The sequence below is a fragment of the Malaclemys terrapin genome, chromosome 3, assembly GCF_027887155.1.
Source record: "Malaclemys terrapin pileata isolate rMalTer1 chromosome 3, rMalTer1.hap1, whole genome shotgun sequence".
Classification (NCBI taxonomy): Eukaryota; Metazoa; Chordata; order Testudines; family Emydidae; genus Malaclemys; species Malaclemys terrapin.
The window spans coordinates 122271118-122297464 of NC_071507.1; the positions used below are offsets into that span (position 1 = coordinate 122271118).

The 26347-nt window shown below is 42.4% G+C and overlaps 1 long non-coding RNA gene across 6 annotated transcripts in view; it reads left to right on the plus strand.

Moving 5' to 3' along the window:
- LOC128833552 (uncharacterized) overlaps positions 1 to 26347 on the plus strand; it is a 174211-nt gene that overhangs the window by 18106 nt on the left and 129758 nt on the right. The window lies entirely within an intron of this gene.

Genomic DNA, 26347 nt, shown 5'->3' on the forward strand with positions numbered 1-26347 from the left:
ATGTCCTCGGCGCTGGGTCCCCTGCTTTCTGAGAGGTCTGTGCTACTCTCAGACTTCAGGCCATCACCGCGGTGACGTAGCCTCCTCGCCTGACTTATCTGCATCTGCCTCAGGGAAAGGTGTATGATAAGCTGCGAGGCGTTGAGAGCGGCCACAACTGCAGCGATGGTCGCAGTGTGCTCCATGCTCGCAGTGCTGTGGCGTCCGCGCTGTCACTGACTAGAAAAGTGCGCGAACTGATTTCCCGCCGGCGCTTTCAGGGAGGGAGGGCGGGAGTGATGGACGGATGATGACAGTTACCCAAAAGCACCCTGGACACATTTTTTTTACCCAGAAGGCATTTGCGGCTCCACCCAGAATTCCAATGGGCAGCGGGGACTCCGGGAACTGTGGGATAGCTGCCCACAGTGCACAGCTTCCAATGTCGACGCTTTCCCCGTTAGTGTGGACTCACAAAGTCGAATTACTGTCCTTAGTGTGGACACACACGTTCGACTTTGCAATATCGATTCCAAAAATTCGATTTAAGTAAAATCGAACTACTCTCGTAGTGTAGACAAGGCCCAAGAGTCAAAGAATCTACTTCTGATTTGAGCATCCTGCTCCAGCTATTTCTGAGTTGTCAGGAAAAGAGGAATAAAAAGATGGAGGCCCAATCAGGGGAGTTACAGGCCCAGTTTAGAAAAATGAAACAATCCTTTGTTTGTTTGGTCCATTCAGATACCAAAAGGAAGGGCTGGTAGGAGTTCCCAAAATGCAGATAGGGCAGCATCAGCCTCCACACCAAGACCCTGGGCAAGACAATGTCAGTTTGGAGGACTGAGGGACTCTGCTGGGAGGATGGAGCATAAAGAGAGCCAAAATTACCCCTGTATGTTGAAGGGGAGGATCTAGGACCATTTATCTCCAGGCTTGAATGAATGACGACATGTGGCTGGCCACAGGAGGATTGGGTTGTTTATTTGGCTCCACTGTTGGCAGGAAAGGCTGTGAATACATAGGATCTGGTAGATAATTAGGCAGAAATGACGAGGACAATTGGCGAAAATACCAAATTAGTGAGAAGACATATCAACAGCAGTTCAGGGCTGCTGAGATAGTGATATTCCTCGGGGTACAATCTGGAATGTTGAACAGCTGCGTCCCTGTAATTCTCTAGCCTGGGGTGCCTTTTACACTGCACTGTTGTCAGAACATCCACTCCTGGCCTGCTCACATAGTCTTTGGTATGCAAATTCACTCCCAGCTAAATACATGAGCACTCTGACCAGTCACTCATGAATTACATATACGGCCACACCGGCAAATTCTTAGTCCCAGCCTCGTTCCACCAGAAATGTGTATCTTGTACTGTCCAGCACACTACTGAACAATGCAAACTCATAGAAAGTCCGTCATTTCATCAAAGGAAAATTATGTATGCCCCAGTCTTGTTATCCCAAATAGTTTCCCCACATACTTTAATCCAAACGCACTGGTTGAGATAAAACAATAAGATACGTTTATCAACTAGAGAAAGATAAAATTTAAATGATTACAAGTGATGATGCATAAAAGTCAGGATTGTTTATAAAAGGAAAATAAAAGAGTAAAACACAAGCTAATACCTAACTTAACAAGCAAAGTGAACTTAAAAGCAAAAAGTTTTGTCTTACCATATGCTGTGGTAAAATTTCACAGGCTGGGTCTCCTTTCAGCTTGGGACCATACCCCTTAGTTCAGTGTTTTGAGAGTCACTGATGTCATGAGCAGAGAGATGGGAGGAGAGTAGATGAAGTGGAGGCCACTGTTTCCCATATTTATACCACTCTCCCCTCTTTGAGGGTTACCCCCAGCTGGGGTGCAGGCGACAACTAGTCTCTTGTGGATATGAGGGTATGGTTGCCAACTTTCTAATCGCATAAAACCAAACACCCATGCCCTGCTCCTTCTCCGATAAGAGGAGAGGAATTTATCTCAACCCTAGAGTTGAGTAAGGTTTATTGACAAGTTCCTTTGTCACAAGGATCAAAGAATGAAGCTGTATCTAAACCCCCTGTGGCGCTGTATCAATTCACTGTCCTTCCATTTGGACTACATGGAGCTCCAGCCATGTTTGAGTGACTAATGGACAGTCTTTTAAAAGGATGTGAGGGATATGCCACTGCATACTTGGGTGATGTGGTTATCTATAGTGTCACTTGGAGGAAGCATCTAGAACATCTAGAGGAAGTGCTCCAATGGAGCTAAGAAGCTGGTTTAACCATAAACCCTGGCAAATGTGAATGGACTCAGAAAGAAATCAAATATGAGGGTTTGTATTAGCGAAAGACTTGTGACAATCTCAAATAGAGAGAGTGCAAGCTATTCAGTGAGTCCAACCCCAAGGACCAAGAAGCAGTAAGATCCTCTTTAGGATCCTCATAGGATGGCATAGAAGGTTTATGCTTCATTTTTCCATACTTGCGGCACTCCTAACAAAGCAGAACAAACAAACTAAGGTGAACTGGACAAATGAATGTGAAAAGGCCTTCCAGGCACTGAAGAAAACAATCTGTGAGTATCCAGTAGTTCAGAGCCTGATTTTTCTGTTGAATTTATAGTCTATAGTATGAATTTATATGGGAGTTGGCCTGGAAGCAGTTGTACTGCAAGGAAAAGAAGGGATACACCATCCAATGGCACATGTGAGCAGGAAACTGTTTCCATGAGAGACAAAATATGCTACTGTAGAAAAGGAATGTCTGTTTATAAAATGGAGAGTGGAGATCCTAAAGTACTATCTATATGGAAGGCCTTTATTTTTTTTTTCTTAAAATTGACCATAAAGATGTACAATGTCTGCAGATTATTCAGGATCATAATTCCAGAATAACTAGATGGTACCTCTCATAGCAGTCATATGACATCACCATTTGACATAAACTGGGACATAAATATTTACTGGCAGATGACTTATCTCGATTTACCTCTATACTTACCCTTAAAGGAGAGAGGAGAAAAAATGTGACACATTGTACTGTCAAACAGAGGGAGAGAAAACAAAACACAAAAAGGAGCTTAATCCAATTACGCAGTCCTTTTATAGGTTGCTGGGAGTGGGAGGGGTTTGGGTGTATATAAGCCAGACAGGGTTCATTCCAGAGGAGAGAGAAGGATGAGGCACCACTGTAGAAGACTGGGAGGCTGATGAGAAAACAGCTCCAGAAAGGGGCAGGAGAAGAGACAAACACCTGTTGGGTAAAAGGTATTGAGTTTGGGGAGAGTTGGGCACAGACTGGGATCTGCCTCCCCGGAAACTGTGGCCTTCCCATAGAGGTAAGAGAACATTGGGGAAATAGGACTGGAGACTTGGGTGTAGTTTTATAATTATTGCTACATATTCTCTGTCTTGGTTTTTTTTGTCCCCCTCCCTGCCTTTTTTTTTTTTTTTATGGTGGTCAATTTATCCTGGTCCACCAGGCGATAGCTTGGTGACACTTGGCATTCATACAGTCTGTAGATAACAACTTGTGTCTGAGTCTTTTACAGGGCTCATTATACTGCACATACCACATGTATTTAATGGCTTTGATTTCTATTGCAACCTTGCAAGACTATTTGAAGAGGTGTGAACAATTAGTTAATGAAGAGCACAGTATGTCTAGACAGAGCTAACTGTTAGCAGATGATCACTATTTATATTTATCAGTGAGCGGAGTGACATGAACAGGATAGATTTTCACCAGGAATAGAGATCAGTCAATCTGAAGTTATTCAACTTCTCTTTTGGGGGCGGAGGGGAAAGAGGAGGATGGGGCACTGCAATGGATTTGGAGCCCAGACCGAGGCCTACTGGCAAAGGGACATCATCCCCCTGGACTATAGCGGTCAAACTCAGTGTCTAGATCTCCTCAAAGATGGCTCGGAGATACCTGCCTGCCAAAAGGGAGCCCTCCCCATCTGCAACTGAGGTGAGTACCACCTAGGGTGACCAGATGTCCCGATTTTATGGGGGCAGTCCCGATTTTTGGGTCTTTTTCTTATATAGGCTCCTATAACCCCGCACCCCCTGTCTCGATTTTTCACATTTGCTGTCTGGTCACCCTACTACCACCTTGGCACCAAGGGGAAGGAATGGATGAGAGAAAAGTGGAGAGGGAGTTTCCCGTGCGGTCTCCTCTGTGAGTGACTTCTTGAAATGGGTGGCGTACCCTCCCTGTGCTGCAAGAGCTTCCTTGCCCAGCTCCACCCACTGGACTCTTTCAAGAGGCATAGATGCAGGCCCAGCGGCGCCCTCTCTAGATGCCTGACAGGAATCTTCCCCTTCTCAAGAGGGAGGTGCTGGGCCTGCGCCTTATGCTTGCTATGCTTAACCCCTGTTGCTAGTACTCAACCCTTGGATGGATGGCCAGTGCAAGGGACTTCTTCTGGTGGTTTCTTAGTGTCAATAATACAGTTCTTGCTGAAACCCAGAATCATCATTTCCACTGTAATAAAGAGACAAGATGGTCAGTGTTCTGAAATATTTATTCTTCTGCATGGATTCTCTTCATCTGTTCTCGATTTGTTAAAATAAAAATAATAGTATGTTCCTCTTCTCACCTGCCAGGGCCATGATTAGCTTTAGGAGTCAGTGCTTAAATACTATAGTGAAAGCGCTATAGAAAAAAACAGAGCTAGGACCTGAGAAAGAATGGTCCATTGGTTAGTCTGCTAAGATGAGGACTCTGGACGTGAGACTGAGGTTCAGTTCAGACTTCCTGTTGGACTTTGGGCAAGTCACTTTGCTTAGTGTCTCTGGCTTAGATCCTCAAAGATATTGGGAAATCAGTGGAAGTCAGGTGCCTAAATATCTTTGAGGATCTGGGTCTTCGTGCTTTGGTTCCTCATTTTTAAAATGTAGATAATATTTTCCTACCTCACAGCGGTGTTGTGAGGATAAATACATTAGACTGTGGGGTGCTCAGCTGCTGCAGTAAATGGGGGCTATGTTAATATTTTTTTTTCCATTTTGACTGTTTATTAATTTTTTAAAACTGTTTATTATTTTTTAAACAAACCTGCTCCAGCCCCTTGGTGCCTTAAAAACTCAACCTTCCTATTTCAAACTGCAGAGGAGGGAGAGGAGGAGGGATGGATGGGGTATGTTTCTATCGATGAACTCGTGTGATTCTTGTAACACATTTCCCTCCCCCCGTTTAAATAATGATTTTGTGTCAGCAAGATGTAGGCATAAATGAAGGCATGAGTAATAACTTTTTGTTCATTTCATTCGGTTTTGCTGCAGGCAAGGTCAAAGAGTCAGACAATTTTGCGGATATACAAGTGTAAAACAATATTTAAGTTAATGGTCAAGAAACCAGACATCTGTAACTATTTTAATCATAGCAACTAATAAAAGCCATTAAAATACCTATGTTCTAGAATTATGCTTTTAGGTTAAAAGAAGAAAATGATGATTCATTCCAGCTTAAACTTGATAGAATCAATAGTAATGTTTTTAAAAGGATTAATATTAGGAAACTATTTTGTTTGTCTGTCCAAACACACACACATATACACTAGGCTCAATTTGCCAGTAAGCTTTGCATCAATGGAGAGCAGATCCACCATAACAAACTGGTTAAGCAGGATTTATGGCTGCTTTGCTTTGCCAAATCGGTACCACGAAGTTGGAGCATGCTGCGGAATCAGACCCACTATCAAGGCCAGTATTGCAATCCTAACTCATACAGAACCCCTGTTGACTTCAGTGGCGCTAATCTCCTCACATATACACAGGTTTCAGGTTCAGGCTCTATCTATTTTTTTATATATATCTTTATCCATGCATAGATTTAGATGCAAAGTTTGTTTGTTACAGCTGGCCAGAAAATGCACATCCCTTTGCTTTTTTTGGAAAAAACTTATCCAGACCTGAATCAAGAGGAAAAGTCAAAAACATGAAATTTTCCATGGGAAGAGATTTCCTGAAAAAATCCATTTCAGGAGTACCAAAGTAGATTTTTATGGCCTCCTGGTTGGCTTCCTGGAAGGCTCTGATCAATTGCCCAAGGAAATTTTAATTTTGCAAAAAGTGCATTTTCTGTTGGAAAATCATTCTGATGGAAAATTCCCAACCAGCTCTAATGCGACATTAAGTTAACAAAGTTAAAATCCCAGAGCTGACAAATGAAAATTTAAGGTTCCAAGAGCAGTATTAGTTCAGATATAATACACACACTGTATGTTTTAACAACATAAATAGGTAATAAATATAACATTTAAAAGGAGCAAGAGAAGTTATATCTGTGCAACCTTAACATTGCATTATCTGCACAGGCTTTTGCATAGCTATCTATCTATTAATCTGTCAGGCTGTGTATCTGTTTGGTAATGATCTCTGCAGAATGGAAAGTCAAAATAGTATGTCATAGGTACCTAACCAGAAATAGATCCTCTAATTTCTAAGATGGCTGGATTCAATCAAGACTGACTATCAAATTGATAGTGAGTGGAAGTTATTATTTTTTTTTATGCTATTCAGTTGTATTTGAAGTTAGCTGGTGATATTATGATGTCCTAGTGGACATATGTCCTCAGCATAAAACCACCTCCACAACTGACACTGGCTTGTATCTTTTGTTGGGCAGTCTCAGCAGAGAGGCGAAGGACAGGGAGATTAAACTATTTTCTCTCACCCCTAGAGATGGTAAGTGTTGTGGTGCATTGGGGAGGCAGTGGGTTGATGCTTTCACTGCTGCTTGCCATCCTGATCTTGTTGTGTTGATACAATGTCCTGTTTCCAGGCCTGCCAATCTGGCCCCATTAAAGGAACATTGAATTAATTAACTTTATTTTTAAAAAAATAAAAGAATGAATCATTTTAAATATTTTTAGATGCTTAAGAATAATGTGACTGTCTCTCTCTCTCTCTCTCTCTCTTTTTAATCCATTTAGCTCTCGCATTGCTCCATAAACGAACAATGTATCATACAGGGGACTAAATTCAAAGCCTTACAACTGGGCAAGTCAACTACTACAAATACCTGGTTGCAGTAATAGAGGAATTCAGTCTTAATGGCTCAAAATACTTGTGAGGAAACAAGAGAATCCTTTTTTATAGATCAAGCAGTTTTTCTTCAGGGCGTTTAATCGATAAATCTCAGCCTGACCTGGAGGAACTGGCTTTTATGAAGCCTGCCAATTTTGCACACTGCGAAGGGGTCAACTAAAGCTCACTAGGAAATGAGTGAAAAACCACTAGATTGACTTTACTGAGGAATCCCTTATAGATATTTAATCAGAATGATTTTCTCTTCAATCCGGTCAAGGCTGATGAAAAGGCGAAGCCATCCATCTTTGCTATTAAAGGCTTGAGATTTGGAGAGCACTGCAGACTAAATAAAATGAGCACTCATTATTTGTATTTATGTAACATACACAAAAGGCTATTTTTAGCTTTCATTTTGTATTCCTAGCATGTTCATAAGTACAGAAATGGAACCTGGGAATAATTTGTCTGAGCTGGATGCCTGCAGTGGCGTGTTCTTTGAACTAACAATGAAGTGAATGTGTCATTGACCACACATTGGGGGAAAAAAAGGCAAACAGTGGAAAGATGCAGGGAAATGCTAAAGCAGTAATGCTAATGTCAGTGTACAGTGCATCTCTCACTCCCCACTCTACCCTAAGATTAAGTGATCGCTAGTGTGTTAGAGGAAGTCTTGTGTTGCTATGGAGCAAGCTGAGATTTGGGCTTAACCTAAAGCCCTTGAGTTGGAAATAATTCATTCTTCATTGCTCGGTTGGTGTCTGGTGCTCTGACAGTTTTGTTGGCTTCCCCCCCACCCCCCTTTAAATGCACAGTCTTCATTTACTGGGGAAATCAGTTCATTAGGTTACCTCCCTAAATGAGCTGCTCTCTGTTCTTCCTGGCTCATAATGTAATGGATTTCAGTGTTTTCAATCAATACAGGATGTGTTTTTTGTGCAGCATTTTTATATGCTAACCCCATCAGGCACAAGCCTAGGCTGAAAATGTGTGGCAATGCAGTGTGCTCATATCCTGTAAATACATTTGGATTAAAAAATAGAGGGCCAGATTCAACACTGGAGTAACTCCATTGGCTTCAGTGAAGTTATATGGTGGGTGGATTTGGCCCACAGTTAGTGGGTTTCTTTATGAGGAAGAGTTTGAATAAATGTGTGTCACTTAGATATTTTATCAAGCCCCTCTAGCAGAGACCAAAATGAATTTTTTTTTTTTTTAGTAATCTCACCACACTCGTCCACATTAGATTCAAATGCTGACTGCCTGGCTTACATAAAAAATTGCGTGATTACATATAATAAATGAAGCATCAATAAATTGGAGTGCATCCCGATGCTAAAGGGAAAATGTAGCATAATATCAAAGACAGTCTAATCACTATCAGTGGAGTTCACAAAAGTGCTAATATGAGTGACATCAAGGGAGGGAATATTGTCTGAACAAGGATTGCAGGATTGCGTTTGAGACATAGGAAATGCTGCAAAGCATCTGAATATATGAGAAAGGCAGGGGGCTTTCACAGTTTTCTCTTTGTGGTCTTTTTATTTAGTTAGACATTTAACAGCTACTCTTGGTGCCCATCACATAAAGACCCTGTTAAAATAACAGTATAACAATAAGTAGTGCTGCTTCACACCTCGACATCCACTGAAATGTCTGCTGGCTAATGAAGATGTTAAAATAAGCCCCAACCCCAACAACCCTCAGCCCATTCCCTCCCCAATGAAGATGACCTTTGCAGCAAATCTGGGCTCTGCTGACCCAGCTGGCGTTGTGAATTCAATAGTGAAGGACTCCTCTTGGAGAATGCCCTGCTAGCATCTCCTTCCATTTCAATTTGAGTGCCTCTGCTGATCGCAACGGTGGTAATATGGCGTGGAGAGAGAAGCAGTCTCTCAGGTAACTAGCAAAACTCCAGGAAAATATATAACTAAAGTAGGCTACAATGGGAAGACACATAGCTATTGTAAGGCTCCTTCTGAAAAGCTTAGATGTTCCAAGTAAAAACAATCAAAGACATCAAATGCGGAATAATTGGGCTTTACAAACCTGCTTTTAACCCCCTACAGGTGTGTGTGTGTTTGGGGGGGGCAAACTGTGAGGTGTTGAGCACCCTCAACTCCCATTGACGTTAAAGAGCAGGTGAAGGTGCTCAGAATCTCACCAAATTAGGCCCTCACCTCCTCCCAGTTCACTGCTATATTACAAAAGAAAATAGTATATAATGGAAGGTGTACACGGGAGGGGGGGGGCGGGGAGGGGAGACCAGTCCGGTTCCTTGGGAAGGTGAGTTCATCTGTTTTAACACAGCCAAATGCAAAGTCGTCTATGAACAAAGAATGTAGATCACACTTACAAGATGGGAAACTGCATCTTGGAAATTAGAGACACTAAAAAGGATTTAGGAGTAATGGTAGATAACCAGTTAAACATGAACTCCCAATGCAATGCTATAACTGAGAAAGTGAACCGATCTTTGAATGCATAAGCAAGGAAATATCACATAGGAGTAGGTAGGTGGTACTACCTCTTTATATGGTATTAGTGTGACCATTACTGGAACACTGTGTACAGTTCTGGAGTCCACACTTCAAAAAGGATGTTGAAATATTGGAAAGGGTTCAGAGAAGAGCTACAAAAATCATTTGAGGCCTAGAAAACCTGCCTTCTAGTGAGAGACTTAAGAAGCTCAATCAATTTAGTTAATGCAGGCGAAAGTTAAGAGTGACAACTTGATCACCATATACAAGTACATAGATGGGGAAGAGATTGGGATGCAGGTGTCTTTTTTAATCTAACAGAGAAAAGCATAGCGAGATCCAATGGTTGTAAAATGAAGCTAAATTGATTCTGACAAGATCTAAGACACCAAATTTTAACATTGAGGATAATTAACCATTGGAACAACTTACCTAGGGATGTGGTGGATTTTTTTTTTTTTTTTATCACTTCAAGTCTTAAAATAGAGACTGGATATTTTTCTAAATATATACTATAGCCCAAGCCCAAACTGTAGTTTGATGCTTGATGAAGAAATTACTGGGTGAGGTCCTAAGGTGGATGTTATGCAGGAGGTCAGACTGAATGAACATAATGGCACCTTCTGCCCTTTAAAATCTCTCAAAATAATCATAATTAAGTACTTGATACAAAGCCCATTGAAGTCAATGGGATTTTTTCAGACCCATAAATTCCAGTCCTGTACCCACTGCAGCCAATGGGAGTTATACAAGTCACTGGAAGAAAGGTTAATCACTCTGCTGAATAAATGTCAGGACAGCAATTATCAGTGCTGTCATCTGCGTGATCTTAATGTTGCCTTAATATTGAAATTACCTTAGAGTGACAAGCTTTGGTATCACTAAGCTATTTGCCTTTGCCTCTTGCTTTTATGCCTTTGCAATCAGTTAATAACATTTACTTTAAAATAACGAAGTAAGTAACAAATACTGGTCTTGCCTGTGGGTAGCTTTTGGTGTGTGTGTGTTTTTTGTTTTTTTTTGTTTTTTTAAAGCTCTTACTGTGTGTTCAGACTAGCCTCTGCATGAAAGACTTAGGGGGGAAAAGAAAATGAGCTGGAGTGCTCTTATGAAATTGGTGAATAAAACACAGCAATATTGACACGCAATTTGCTTTTTAATTATCCAGACCAAACCAAATGCAAAGTGCTTTCATCGTGTTCTCCAGCTTTTCTCTTTGGTTACCATTGGTTGCTCATCTTCACTGTATACTAAAACAATCTTAATGAAAGAAAGAAAGTAAACATGTGAATTTCCTCTGAGCCAAAATAATGATTTACATGTAAAAGGTTTAAAAACTAACAGTTGGGAAGTGATGAGAATGCTGCCTAAATTATCCATTTTAGGCAAACCGTGAACTGCACCAGAGTGTTTAGTTCTGGTGAACAAGCCCCTTCAAGCTCTCTGCAATTCACCCTTAGCTTTGCTCATTGGTGGCCTGGCTTTACCATATAGGCAGGCAGGAATAGATGACAACAGGGGCATTGGGATATCTGTCTCAGGAGAGAGGTAGGTTGACCATACATCCCGTTTTGGCCGGAACAGTCCCTTTTTTAAGCCCTGTCCTGGCCGTCCTGACTTTTTTTGGCACAAGTGGGCATTTGTGCCATTTGCTTTTGCTGACTTGATCAGTAGGCAAGAGCAAACAGGACAAATGCCCATTTTTGTCCAAAAAATGGGGTGAGGTGCAGAGGAATGTGTGTGTGGAAGGGAAGAGCAGTGATGCCAGCCCTGTGCAGGGGGAGAGGCAGGGCTCAGGTGAGCAGCGACACCAGCCCAGCCTTGTGGGGCTGGGGGGGAGAGCAGGCAGAGCTCGGATGAGAGGCTCAGGCCAGCCCCATGCAGGGGGCGGGGGGTGCCTTTGGGCCAGCCCTGCGCGATGTCCCATTTTCCCTTTAGGAAATATGGTCACCCTAGACAGAGAGCCAGTTTCCACAGAAGTCTGGGATAGCCTGGTACAAATAGTTTGACTCAAACTTTAGAAGTATTCAAAATCAGTCTTAGGCTATGTCTACACTACGCAACTTTTAGCGACACGGCTGTGTCACTACAGCCATGTCGCTAAAAGGCGCACAGTGTAGCCGCTGTTTGTCAGTTCTCCTGCCGACAAAAAACTTCCACCCACGGTGAGCAGCATAAGCATTGTCGGCAGAAAAGTGCTCCTGACAACAACTCACTGTTCACACTGGTGCTTGTCGTCAGCAAAACTTTTGTCTTTCGGGGTGCGTGTGTGCGTGTGTGTGTTAACACCTCTGAAAGACAAAAGTTTTGTTGTTCAGTTGCCAAAGTAGACATGGCCTTAGTCTGAGGCCTGGTCTACACTATGAGTTTAGGTCGAATTTAGCAGTGTTAAATCGAATTAAGCCTGGACACGTTCACACGGCTAAGTCCCTTTTTTCGGCTTAAAGGGCCCTTTAAATAGGTTTCTTTACTCCACCTCCGACGAGGGGATTAGCGATAAAATCGGCCTTAGCGGGTCGGAATTGGGGTAGTGTGAACGGAATTCAACGTTATTGGCCTCTGAGAGCTATCCCACAGTGCTTCATTGTGACCGCTCTGGACAGCACTCTCAACTCAGATGCACTGACCAGGTAGACAGGAAAAGCCCCGTGAACGTTTGAATTTCATTTCCTGTTTGCCCAGCATGGAGAGCACAGGTGACCATGCAGAGCTCATCAGCACAGGTAACCATGCTGGAGTCCCAGGATCGCAAAAGAGCTCCAGCATGGACAGAACGGGAGGTACGGGATCTGCTCGCCATATGGGGAGACGAATCAGTGCTAGCTGAACTCCTTAGCAGTAAACGAAATGGCAAAATATTAGAAAAGGTCTCAAAGGCCATGAAGGACAGAGGCCATAACAGGAACGCATAGCAGTGCCACGTGAAAATTAAGGAGCTAAGGCAAGCCTACCACAAAGCCAGAGAGGCAAACGGAAGGTCTGGGGCAGAGCTGCAAACATGCCGCTTCTACGCGGAGCTGCATGCCATGCTAGGGGGTGCAGCCACCACTACCCCAACCGTGTGCTTTGACTCCTTCAATGGAGAAACACACAGGGAAGTGGGTTGAGGGTACAAGGAAGATGAGGATGAAGATAATGTAGATAGTTCACAGCAGCAAGGAAGCGGAGAAACCGGTTTCCCCAACAGCCAGGATATGTTTATCACCCTGGACCTGGAACCAGTAACCCCCGAACTCACCCAAGGCGTGCTCCCAGATCCTGAGGGCACACAGGGGACCTCTGGTGAGTGTACCTTTGTAAATATTACATATGGTTTAAAAGCAAGCGTGTTTAATGATTAATGATTAATTTGCCCTGGCAATCGCGGCCAGTACAGCTACTGGAAAAGTCTGTTAACGTGTATGGGGATGGAGCGGAAATCCTCCAGGGACATCTCCAGAAAGCTCTCCTTCATGTACTTCCAAAGCCTTTGCAAAAGGTTTCTGGGGAGGGCTGCCTTATCCTGTCCGCCATGGTAGGACACTTTACCACGCCAGGCCAGTAGCACGTAGTCTGGAATCATTGCATAACAAAGCATGGCAGCGTATGGTCCTGGTGTTTGCTGGCATGCAGACAACATCCATTCCTTATCACTCTTTGTTATTCTCAGGAGAGTGATATCATTCACGGTCACCTGGTTGAAATGGGGTGATTTTATTAAGGGGACATTCAGAGGTGCCCGTTCCTGCTCTGCTGAACAGAAATGTTCCCCGCTGTTAGCCACGCGGTGGGGGGAGGAGTGAAGTGATCATCCCCAAGAATTGGGTGTGGGGGGGGAGAGGGGGGTTAGTTGGGTTTGTGCTGCATGTTAACCCGGAAACCTCAGCCCCTCCTTTTACATTAAGAAAGCTTATGCTCTAATAAATTTGTTAGTCTCTAAGGTGCCACAAGTACTCCTGTTCTTTTTGCGGATACAGACAAACATGGCTGCTACTCTGAAACCTGTCCTTTTACATTGCAAACCCATTTTAAATGGCCAACCCAATGGGTGCTTGGTATGGGAAATGAGGGCGCTACTGTTTGAAACAATTCCCACATGTTAAGAAGGTTAAAAAAGCCAAAAGACTGTGGCTTACCATGGCTGCCTGCATGCCGAAATCTGTTGCCTGGCACTGCCTGAGTGATCTCTCACACCAAACTGGCAGGTCCTCAATATAAGAGGAAAAATGCAACCTTGTAACGAAAGCACATGTGCTGTGTAATGTGAACAGCAAAATTTAACGTGAAAGAGCGTACCCATTGTTCTCTAAAATGTGTCTTTTTTAACCACCTCTCCCTTCTCCTCCACCAGCTGCAAATGTTTCTCCTTCACAGAGTCTAGTGAAGATTAGAAGGCAAAAACGGCGGACTCGGGATGATATGTTCTCGGAGCTCCAGATATCCTCCCACGCTGACAGAGCACAGCAGAATGCGTGGAGGCAGTCAATGTCAGACTACAGAAAAGCACAAGATGAATGAGAGGAGAGGTGGCAGGCTGAATCGCGGGATGAACAGAGCAAGTGGCGGGCTGAAGATGATAGGTGGCGTCAGCTTGCAGACAGAAGGCAAGAGTCAATGCTCCTGCTGTTGGAGCATCAAACTGATATGCTCCAGCGTATGGTTCTATTTTTTACATCTTAAGCTGGCAGACGATGGTGCAGCATGACTGATAGCCCTCGGCATCTTCTGGGTGCTTGGCAGAAAATAGCATACTACGACTGATAGCCATCATCGTCATTGGGAAGGCAGTATGACGATGATGGATACCAGTTGTAATATACCATCTTCTACCAAAAGGTAAGGGACTGCTGCTGTGTAGCAATGCAGCCCCACATCTGCCAGCCCCACGTCTGCCAGCACCCAGATCGCCGATGAAGGCTACCAGTCATACTGCACCGTCTACTGCCAAAAGGCAATTAGCTGCTGCTGTGTAGCAATGCAGTGCCACGTCTGCCGGCACCCAGATGACATATGGTGACGGTGAGCTGAGCTGAGTGGGCTCCATGCTTGGCGTGGTATGTTGTCTGCACAGGTAACCCAAGTAAAAAGGCACGAATCGATTGTCTGCCGTTGCTCTGATGTAGGGGGAGGGGCCTGACGACATGTACTCAGAACCCCCTGCGACACTGTTTTGCATCATTCAGGCATTGGGATCTCAACCCAGAATTCCAATGGGCGGCGGAGACTGCGGGAACTGTGGGATAGCTACCCATAGTGCAACGCTCCGGAAGTCGACGCTAGCCTCGGTACTGTGGATGCGGTCCGCCGACTTAATGCACTTACAGCATTTTATGTGGGGACACACACAATCGGGTGTATACAACCAATTTCTATAAAACTGGCTTCTATAAATTCAACCTAATTTTGTAGTGTAGACATACCCTGAGATTGAACTTTTTGAACCATCTGTGGTCTATTCAAATTGTCGTTGCGTAAGTCTGCTCAGTAGCACTTCTAGTTCCAAATCTTAGGAAGGATACTGTTGATTTTAGCCCTACGCATGCTCATTAATTACAGACACTTTTGGAAAAGCCCCTCAATGCTGTGGCTTCCAGGCTGTGTTCACTGAAGTCCTGATTCTGTTGCTGCTTTGCAGTTCCCTAAAGGAATATACAGAAGAAACAGGTTATACCTACAGCTATTTTTTAAACCTAGTTGCATTGACACGTGATTCTAGTAGTAGAGCTGGTCTGGAATTTTTTGACAAAATGTTTTTTCATTATAAAATGATTTGTCGAAACCCAAATTGGTTATGGAAAGGGTCTGTTCTGATGAATTTCCCATTGAGAAAAATTATTGAAAAAAGTTTTGAAATTGTTAAAATGTGTCATTTTTACCTTTTGGAGAAAAAAGTCTGTTTTTCACTTTAGAAACACAATTTTGTTTTTGAAATTTAATTTATAGAACATAAATATAATGTTGAATTTTACACAACAGTTGGATTGACCTAATGAATTTCTTAGTTCTGATTTTTGCTTCACTAAAATTTTTGAGATTTCAACTTCCTCCTGAGTCATGTCAGGAAATTATTTGAAATCTCAGAAATTCTTGTGAGATGGGAAAACCATTTTCTGTCTAGCTCTACCTACTTGCATCACAGCATTAGTGAATGGAGACAATCCTTTTGAGAAGAAACAGTAGTCTACGCCTTTTATGTTTGATAATCCAAGTGAATTAACTGGACCAAAGCCAGAAGATAACCATATCTGAATGAGTGATAAAACCGGTGACTTGACTGGATTTTTGTTAATTATTGCTAAGGATCTGTCATACAGGGTGTATGATGTGGGGGAGGGCTGGAAATGTACATGTGTAAGAGGGAATTTGAGGATAAAAGTACTGTTTCTTTAAACTTTAGCAGGAAACCAGGCAAGAGTGGGCCCATGGAAAGTAGAAGCTCTCTTGTGAAGTAGAGAGATGGAATGGTTCTAAGGCATACTGTTTCCCATATTCTAGTATTAACTTCTTAGTTCAGTGTTAGAAGAAAGTCACTAGTTCTGTGTTTCCTTTACCATTGTTATGTGACAGGGTAACCCTGGAAACAGGTTTTGCTCTTGGTCCTCTTTAGCTTTAATTCACCGCGGTAATCAAAACTGGTTATCAACCTTTGCAGTACATTTAGAGTTTAAGCCTACAGGTCTCAAAACCAGGCACTCAAAATCGTAGGCCACTTTTGTAAATATTAGCCTCTTGCGTCAGCTGGGAGAGTGGGCATTTTCCAGTTGACTAGGGCAGCCCACAATCCTAGAACTGAACATCAGCTCCTGAGACTGAACGTGCCTCTTGAGACTAAAATGAAGCATGAGGTTTAAAATAAAAGGTAAAAAAAATGGAGCTCCAACAGCTCTTTATTTCTATTCTTTTCAAATAATTAAAGCTGTAGGTCCACCTGTGATTAGTCCAGGTATTTCGGTGTGTGGCTCTGTGAAGAGGTATTTGCAGTGCGCGCTGGCGGATTGCTCATTGTAAGCTCACTTCTTTGTGTTCTCATGTTCAATTAGGAAACCATAAGACTGGGGCCAAATTCAGGCCAGTTTTCTCCCTCCCATGGGAAATCTGCACTAGGGACTTGGGGAGGCTTTTTGTTTTGGGAGGGGTAGACTTCTCCCTTCCACAGAATGGCAAGAGGTTCAACTTCGGTAATTAAGGAATCTTTGAGATACATTAGAGCCAGGACCATCTGTATGGGCCTCCAGGCTCTTTGCCTTTCCAGCAACCTGAGAATGCACGAACTCCATTAGAGCTGTATTGCCAGGGAGTTCCCCATCTGCTACTTCCCCTGGAGCCCTCCCTCAAATGGGATTCCACAAGACAGAAGGACTCTGCAGAAATACAAACTCAGGCTGCATTCACATTTCACTGGATTTCCTAGGGAATTGGTGTTGGGAAGATATGTATAATGCACTGTCACCCCATGCACAAATCCTTGGCACATGGTCTCTGGGAAGTGGGGAATGGTGCTTCTGACCTCTTCCTTTCATAGAGGGGAGATCTGTGGGTGGAGGGTCTGACACAGGTGAGGTTTCTGATCTTTGTTACACTGGTGTAAGTATAGAGTAATTCCACTGAAATAAATGGAGTTCATATGACCCTCAGTACTCTTCCTCAGCTTCATTAAAGGGGGGTGGTGTGGGGGAAGGAAAGTTGTGGAAATTAGGCAGTAGCTATGTTCAGGCTTTTTCTTGGGTATCTGAAAAGCCCTTGTGATAGTAGCAATAATTTATTTTAGCCCCTAGCTGTACATGTGTTTACAGACTTTTTACCAGAGGCATGGCTCTTTCAAATAATGCCAAACATATGTCGAACCTCTGCAACCTCTGACCTTTAATAAGCAAAGCTGTAGCTGCATATTATGTCAGAGATCAGGATTCAAGCAGAGAGGCCATTGCCCATGTTTGCAGGCTCATATATAGTGTATTTAACTTCAGGAAGTGTACAGAAAAAATAGTACTCAGACTACGCTGCAGATGACTCGCCGACTGCAGATACTGACAGGGATGCTAGGCCACCGCCAGCTGAGGAGATGCCTGGGATGCAATTTGTGGTAGGAAGTGACCCAGGGGATGTAATAGAAGCTGATGCTTAAACCATTAGCAGTGAAGTCCCCCGGCTTCCTAGGGCCCTGGGTTGGAACCCAGTAGAGCTGGAGGGACTAGGTTCCCCTACCACACCCCACAAACCACTAGGCATGGCTGATGTTTGCTGTCAGTCCCAGCATAGAGTCCAGTCTCCAGTCCCCTGCTATTATAGGCAATCTCATCATATAATCCTGTTAATAAATATATCAACATCCATCTTAAAACTAGTTAGGTTGTGTACCCTGACTACTCCTACTGGAAGGCTGTTCCAGAACCTCACTCCTCTGATGGTTAGAAACTACTTTCTAATTTCCAACCTAAATTTATTCATGGCCAATTACCTGTAGTGTGATAATGCTAGGTACTGGGCACCTCTTCTGAGATGCTGAGAACCCTCAACTTAAGGGTCAGGAGGAGTTGAGAGCACACACCACCTTGTAGATTGAGTCTTGGTAGTTGTCATTTTATCTCAGCTGTTAAAACGTGGGGAATACTCTAGTTAACAATTCCCAGCCCCTTGTTGGAAAGCTGATATGCAGCACTGGGATTTTGTTTGCCAGCACAATCACATCTGGAGCCACACATTGTTTTCTGAGATGTTATGAGAAGTAGGAAAGATTCAGATATTTGCTATCCCTAGAAGCAGATTTCAAGATAAAACCTATAGCCACCTTAATGTCAGGAATGTACACATGTAGCACTTCATCGATAAGGCAAAGTATGGTATGTGAACTGTTTTAAGTCTGCAAAGTTTTAAGTCTGCAAAGAGGAACACAAAACAGAACCAGGATGATGACAGAATTTGCTGTAGCTCTGAAAGCCCCACTTACCATGAACGTGTGTAAACACATGCATGCTCTCATTCCCATGCTGAAAGGGCATTAACATTGTTGCTACAATCACAGCAGCCACTTGTACACACTCTAAATCTGTGGTGGGTAACTGTCAGGGTAATCTACTGGTGGGCCGCGAGACAGTTTGTTTACATTGACTGTCCACAGGCACGGCCGTCCGCAGCTCCCAGGTTGCCCACCACTGCTCTAGATCTATAACTTCAGACAATAATCCATGCTACAGACTGGTCATGTAATAAGAGACAAATCCCAAACTGAAAGGCAAAGTCCAATCTGTCACGTTATCACCAGCTGTGTTGCCCCGGGCAGGGGTCATGTAGCTTGTTTTGTTGTTCACTTACACAGAAATCAACCAAACTGAGTGAGGTGTTACTGAACAATGTTATTAAAGACCTCCCTTGATAGCAAGTGGAAATACTTGCTGTGTTCTGTTGGATTCATAACTGCCATATCACTACACCCAGAAGTGCCAGATGCCAATTTGCTTTGGTTTTAGTTATTTTATTAGTGTATATGGGCGGGATCAAAGGTCTGATGCTTTAGTTCTTCCAACATCTATTCATTATTTTATAACCTTGCTTTTAGATTGTAAAACTTATTGACATAAGGTGTAATTTCCCTGCATGCACCTAATCAGGACTTTGAAATAAGAGAGTGCCCCCAAATGCTTCCCAGGTTCTAGATGAAATTAAGATCTTGGCTACCTTGAAATGCCACAGCTGCATTGCTGCAGCTGTGCTGCTGCAGTGCTTCAGTGTAGACACTACCTATGCTGACAGGAGGGGTTCTCTTGTCGGCACAGGTAATCCACCTCCCCGAGAGGCAATAGCTAGGTTGATGGAAGAATTCTTGCATTGACACAGCACTGTCTACACCTGGGGCTAGGTTGGTACATGTATTGCTCAGGGGTGTGGATATTTCACACCCCTGAGCAATGTAACTGGGTTGACCTAACTTTTTAGTGTAGACCAGGCCTAAGTGAAAGCTGGGACAGGATCTTTTGAGAGTGTTTAGTTAATTCTATGGAAGAGAAAAAAACCTGAGTTCCCAGTGGCCTGGCATCCAATCCTGAGTACAGTAGCTGTAGCAGGACATTTGCGATGCTGTGTGTCATCTTATACTAAGGGTGATGTCTGATTGGAGGTTTGTACCATGTAACAGTTGGTTTATTTTCTGACCCTTCTGCAGGAGGACTTGCCTTTTATTTTCTGCACATTTTAATTCTGCTGTGTGATAAGATTACAAAGGTGCAGATTTTGGTACCATGCTGAACTGTGCAGAAACAACAATAACATATATGTGAGCTCCTATATTGTCCTACTTAACCTCTGTCTCTCCAACAACCACATGAAAGAAAAAGAAAAGTCACTTGGCTAGAGTCTTAGTTGGCATAAATTGGCACCACTCAGTTGAAGTAAATGGACCCTCAGAAGATCTGGATCACTGTTTTTACCATCGCTAATTTATTAAAATTCACGAAACAGGGCAAAACAGAAAACATCGTTTGCTACTAAATATTCACAAAAAACTTACAAGTTTCTTTAGTCTCCATAAAGCCACTTTAGTCTCCATAAAGCCTCTCCTTCAAAATCCTTCTCCAGATCCACTTCCTCTGACACTTTAAAGAAAATGTCTAACTAATAATGGATTGATTGGTTGTCAACCAATAACTCAATATCTCTCTATGTATATAATATAAATTGTCCATTTCTCTCACCCACCATACATTGCTTGTTTTCTTAGGCTTAGCATAAACTCCTTTAGCTTTTAGGCAAAAAAATATGTGTTTTTTGTTTTTTCAATCAGAAGTTGAAATTTCCCCGGGAGGGAGGGGAGAGGGGAGAAAGCAAAATATTTACCCAATAGCTCTGCATAAAAGTCTACGATTGACAATAATGGGTTCTTCTGTTCAGAACCACTGTCACAGCATCTGGTCCTGTAGTTTTCTCACTTTTGGAAATGTGGAAAATGAAGTGTTTTTAATTCCCTTGCTGCAGGAACTGATGGAAGCAAAAAATGCTTCTGATTAGAGCTGAGTGGGCAAAGGTCTTCCCATCCTGTGAAGATTTTGGAGAATTTTCCCATCCTGAATTGGGATAAACAGTCAATATCAAAACATTTTGGAAACCAAAAAAGTCACTCTGTCCCCACCCCTCAAAAAATTGGTTTTGGTCAATTGAAATGTTTCTTTGTGTCCTCTGAAAATATTCTATGATTCTACATTTCATTTTGATAATCTTTTGTAATCTTTTGTTTAGAATTTGACCATTTACAAAAAAAAAAAAATACTATAGTTTAAATTTCTAAACAAAAAGCTGTTTTAAACTGCAAAATAGAAAATTTTCTTTTTGAAAATGTCAAAATGGGTTGTTTCATAACTTTTGACTAATTTATCAGCTTGAAAAAATGTTTTAAAAACTGATCCTTCCCCACTAAAAGTTTCAGGTTAGACCAATCAGAATTTACAGGTGGAAAAAGGTTTTGTTGAAAAATTCCTGATCTACTCTATTTCAGAATTATAGGTGCTCCGACACTAAAACATAGGTTTCAGCCAAAAAATTTCAGTTTTGCGGGCTTCCACTGGAAATTTTTTTTATTTTTTATCTTTTTTGAGGAAGGTAGAACTTCCTGAAAAGATTTTTGCATAGTCGAAAACCTAAATTTATGTTTTTTTTTTTAAAAAGGTAAATTTTTGATCAGCCCTATTTTTAAATTTCATATAGGTACCAAAACAAGACGAGCCCTTTTCAGGTATCAGGAGAACAACGTTAGCCAATCTGGCTGTGACAGCAGAGTGCCAGGTTATTGTACTCCCTCCCAATCCCATGACTAGCCCCATCATGGGCTCAATCCTGTGTGGTGCTGAGCAGTTAACTGGATAAAACCCTAACATTAATTTTTTTCCAATAAACTAAGACTTTTTCTTCATTTATACCTTCCTTGTGGTGAGATTTATCACTCACTTCAGAACTGAATTGACCACATCTTTGGACAAACTTGGTGTTATCTATAAATTGTATACAATGATTTGTTCCTATAAATTGTATAGATTGTCCAAAGCAAAATTCTAATGGGGAAGTTTTGATCTATATTTGAACTTTATCACTACTGCAGAAATGCTGAGTCTTGAAACAGAAGTCAGTGAAACAATGATAAATTACTGTAATTACCTGCACTCTCTCTTCCTTGTCTGCTTAGTTTTTGTTGTGTTCCTCATTCTGAATTTTTTTTTTAAATGCCAGGGCAGACATTTGACCAAAAATAGGTTTTTTGATTTACAAATCCCTAAACAGACGGGCACTTAAATAGATGAGACCACCTCTCTCCCTGTGCCATTCATTATGTCACAGTGGAATCAGAAGGGATGTGAGATGTAGCCCCACTTATATATAGGGGGAAGCATCTGGCAGGGGATTTGCAGTGAGGATCCCTTTGCTTTGGAGCTCAGTTTCCACTCTGCTCAAAAATAGTCCTACTGTATCGACCTTCAGGGCAAACTGAAAGGGATAGACCACACTGGATGCCTATAAGATCTCTTCTAATGGCAATAAACCTCTTTCCCTCTGAGTGCTTCACTCTAATCAGTGGCTAATCAGTTTTCTATGCACTACTATTAAATACAGACCCTGGTTTCCAGCAGGATGGCAGTTGCTTGGCAGGCCAAATCATTTCTTTACAACAAAGCCTGTCATTGTGTTGCTTATGCAGCCCCTTTTAGCATGTGTGCAAACTTATTTCCATCCTCTGATGTGCTGAATGCAATAATCACCAGACAACCATGTTAACTTGGTATCACCCTGGTCTGTGGCTGCACTTAGTCTAACATGGACTGATAGGCATATCTGGCAGCTGGGTAGGGTGACCAGATGTCCAGATTTTATAGGGACACTCCCGATATTCAAGGCTTTGTCTTATATAGGCGCCTATTACCCCCACCCCCACCCCCGTCCCGATTTTTCACACTTGTTGTCTGGTCACCCTACAGCTGGGTTGTGTGTGTAGTGGGGGGAAGGCAGTTCCTGGGTTTTTTTGGGGTGGGGGTGGGGAAGGGATGTTAGAAATGATTGAAGGAGAAGTGACAAGGTGTCAGTGTCTTCACTGCCTCAGCTGCTTATTGGGGCATTACAGCTGCACAGCTGGATGTCTAGAGGACCAAATGGAAGTTTTGCTCTTGGCTACTTTCCAACTGGCTCCAAATACACTTGAGAAAGTTCCATGGGATAGTTAATGTAGCACCTGCTCAACAAACAAAAAGTAAGTTTCCCCTCCTCCATTATACCGTACATCTGTTATTTTGCTGACATGGAAACTAGCGTAACAATTAGATGCATTTCTTGCCCACTAAGTTGATTCCAGCTAAAATGAAAAGACCTCAGTGTGTTCACTCAATGATTGTTTAGACTATAGTACAATTTAGGAAATCTTCTCTACAAAGAGATCTTTTATACATAGCAATTGAACTTGGATATATATATCTGGATAGACATGTTTGTATTAGAGGTGTGCCAGAGATGCAACATTTTATTTTCCAGATACAGATTCCAAGACCTGACAGTTTAGGACTGTTCAAATTTGGAGTTTTGGTTAAAGTCCATCTCTAATTATGGATCAGAGAAAGAGAGAAAACAAATGTGTGGTAATGGTAGTCATGTGAGAAACATCATTTATCAGACACCTTTAACTGCTTCACCTGCACTCTGCCCACTAATCAGTCTCTAACATTCCAAACTTCTGATCAGCTTCAAACAGCTGCCTTTAAAAAAACAAAACAAACCAATCTGCCAGAGAATGTTTCCTTCTTTTAATGCCAATGTGGATCTTCTCTCTCAACATTACACTAGTTCAAAGTCAGGACAGTCAATAGTCAGCTTTGAACCAGTGACAGGTCTAAGGTCCAATGTATCTGTTATTTATTATAGATGAGTTACTGTCTTAAGCCCACATGCTGGGAAGACTTGAACCTACTACAATTATGCCTGTATTTAAAGTTAAGCATGAGTATAAGTAGGTCTTTCCAGGATTGGAGCCTAAGAAAATGATTATGAGAAACCTGGGCCTATTTTTGATCCCACTTTCATTGGTTTTATATTGGTGTAAATTCATTGACTTTTGCTGAGTTACTCCTGATTTACACTGGCTTAACCAAGAGAAAATTAGACCTTCCCACTATCTAGATATTCCTGAACTTTGGAGATAGTAGGGATGGGATCTAAACCAAAACCCCAGTGAATTTTGGATGATTATATTGTGTTTTGGATGATTACCTAGAAAATATATTTTCCTGAAGCAAACATTTTACAGAAAACAATATGCATCATATTTTGTCCAGCAGATGAGAAGAGATGGAAGGTAAGGAGACTTCAAAGTGGTTTCTCTTTTTTATTTTATTTTTTTTATTTTGCATCTCTGTCTAGACTAGTCTGGTATATAGAGCCATTTCGAACTGTGCTTTCATCAAGGAAGTACCACAAAAATACCCTTTTAAAAGAAAATAAATATACTATTACAAGCTGTATAACAGAAGAGGGAGTTTCAACAAGAACTGCTCCTCATTCTACATTGAACTTTGACCCAGGCAACCACATTCCTTTCCCCTTCTTGCTTCCTTTGGTTAGACTGAGCCCAGCGTGAACAGGAAGTTTGAATTTTTGCCCAAAAGTTTGACTAGATCGTCCTTCAAGCTCATAAGCTGAAACCATTTACCCAGGCTGTAACAGAGTCGTGTACAGTATATATTGTTAATGAACAAAGTATGAAACCACCTTCCTACAAAGCTTCATTTATAATGAACAAGTTCTATTTGATTTGGAATTGACATTTGTTTGACACGCTGAGACCTGCTGGCCCATACATTCACACAATTTATGCACACCATACTGACCTTTTCTGGGGCAGACCTTCACTTGCAGGGCAGAGAAACTACTTTTATTGCCCTTTTGTTAGATAACTTACTGCCAGATGCAAATCTTCAGGGATTCAAATTAGGTTTGCAGCACCAAGTGTCAATTCTTTCCTTATTGCTCCGTGCCACTTAGGGCATGGGGGGGAAGTGGAGCAATAGGAGATGAACAGAGGGCCTAAGGCCTATCCTGCCAGTGCAGCGAAGAATGACTCCATGGGAAACTTGCTCAGGCATGCTCCTACTGCTGTTGCAAAAAGAATCAGTGTGTGCTGCCGACCCCTTTTTCAGTCCCTACCCCCACACCTGCCATTCACTTGGGAGCCAAGTAGGTCAGGTTTATCTTCAAAACATCAGACCATACCCCCTTGGGGCTGTGGCGTGTTGTGAAGCATGTTAGTTGGGCCCCACTGCCTAGCTAGGGCTCCGCAAATCCTGCTGAGTTAGAATCCCGCCCCACTGCTGTGTGGATGCATGCTGTTCTTACCAGTGTCACCAGCCCATAGGGTAGTGGCTTGTCCTATATCTTTTCTGTCTGGAAGGTTGATGATTCAGCTCAGTAACCCACGGTTATATGGAGACAGGGTGGTGCGAGAGGAAACCTGGTGATGCATGCTCTTTATGCAAAGGTGGATACATAGTCCACAAGTAGGAGAGCTCACGTGTCTGCCTCACTGCAGAAATATAACCTACTGAGTGTAACGGGGAGTACCAGCAGTTTCAGTTAGAGGGTATTTGAGTAATCAAGTGTTTTTACTGGGGATATGGGGCTTAGTTATTGAATAAAAAACATGATACAGCTTAGTGAATAGCATAACTGTTGAGGTTCTTTTCAGAGGTTAATTTGTTACATAGATTATCTGCTCAAATACTGTACATTCCCCTACCTTGAGGCTTAGGGGTTTATTAAATGAAACATGTAGTGCAAAAGCACAGTCTTTTTCCTAATACAGTTTTTAAGCTTCCTGGCAGTTTTGCTCAAAATATCCTCCCCATCATCTCCGTAATGTGCAGTCTTCCAAAAGGGACCCAGTGTGCATCTGTCATAAGCTTTTCCAGTGTCACTAGTAATAAGGATTAACCTCCGTATGTCTATCTACTGTGCATGAGCTTTATAAGGAGACATGAAAAATTGACCGGGGGCGGAAGGCAGAATATTGTTGGTGGAGGGTCCTTAGCTCTGGAATTCACATCACCCATTCATTTGACAGACTGAATTTGTTGACCTTCAAGGCATGGTAAAAGGCCAGTCTATTTACTCAGCTTTTTGCCTGAAGGGGCTAACTGCAGGAATTGGAAACATACTGTATTAAGCAGCACTCAAGGGTGGGAATCTATCTAGGTTGACGTTTTGTCAATTAACTATGTAAATTGTTTTAAAGTTTTCTGTGTGCAGAGAGTGTCATGGGTGCATTTTACAAATCCCACAATAAATAAATAATATTACATCTTCTAAAGGCTGAGGCTAGAGGCAGTGAACTCCTGCTGAACTGTTTGAAAACCAGTGGAGCGCTATCATTTATTAATAAGCAGCACATAAAACTCAACCTCTTCAGATGCATTATCATAACATACCATGCAGTATTTACAGTGGGCTATATTCAACCCCACTGGCACAGGGAGCTGCAAATGCCGACAGAAACCACACTCTGATTCAGCACATCTCCACTGCTTGGGCTATACCTCATCCCCACTCAGCACCACACGCTTCTTTTTCCAGCGGTGCTGAATGGTTGTGGGTCCTAATGGAAGACACCTCATGGTGGACTATCTACTACCAGATGCCTTCTGGAAGGTCCGTCAGAGTAGACCCTAGAGTGAACTAGGCCTCTTGTCGGTGACGGACTCGTTCACTCATATGCCCTTTTAACTCACTAAGAGCTGAAGTGTGTTTAGTCCTTATGGGGATGTGCAGTGGAGGGAGAAAGAAAAAAGAGCCTCCCCTAAACTTGCATGGCCCAAGACCAGGACAAGCATAATTGCAATCCTTATGCTTAGAGGAGCACAGGGCCTGCTGCCTCGCT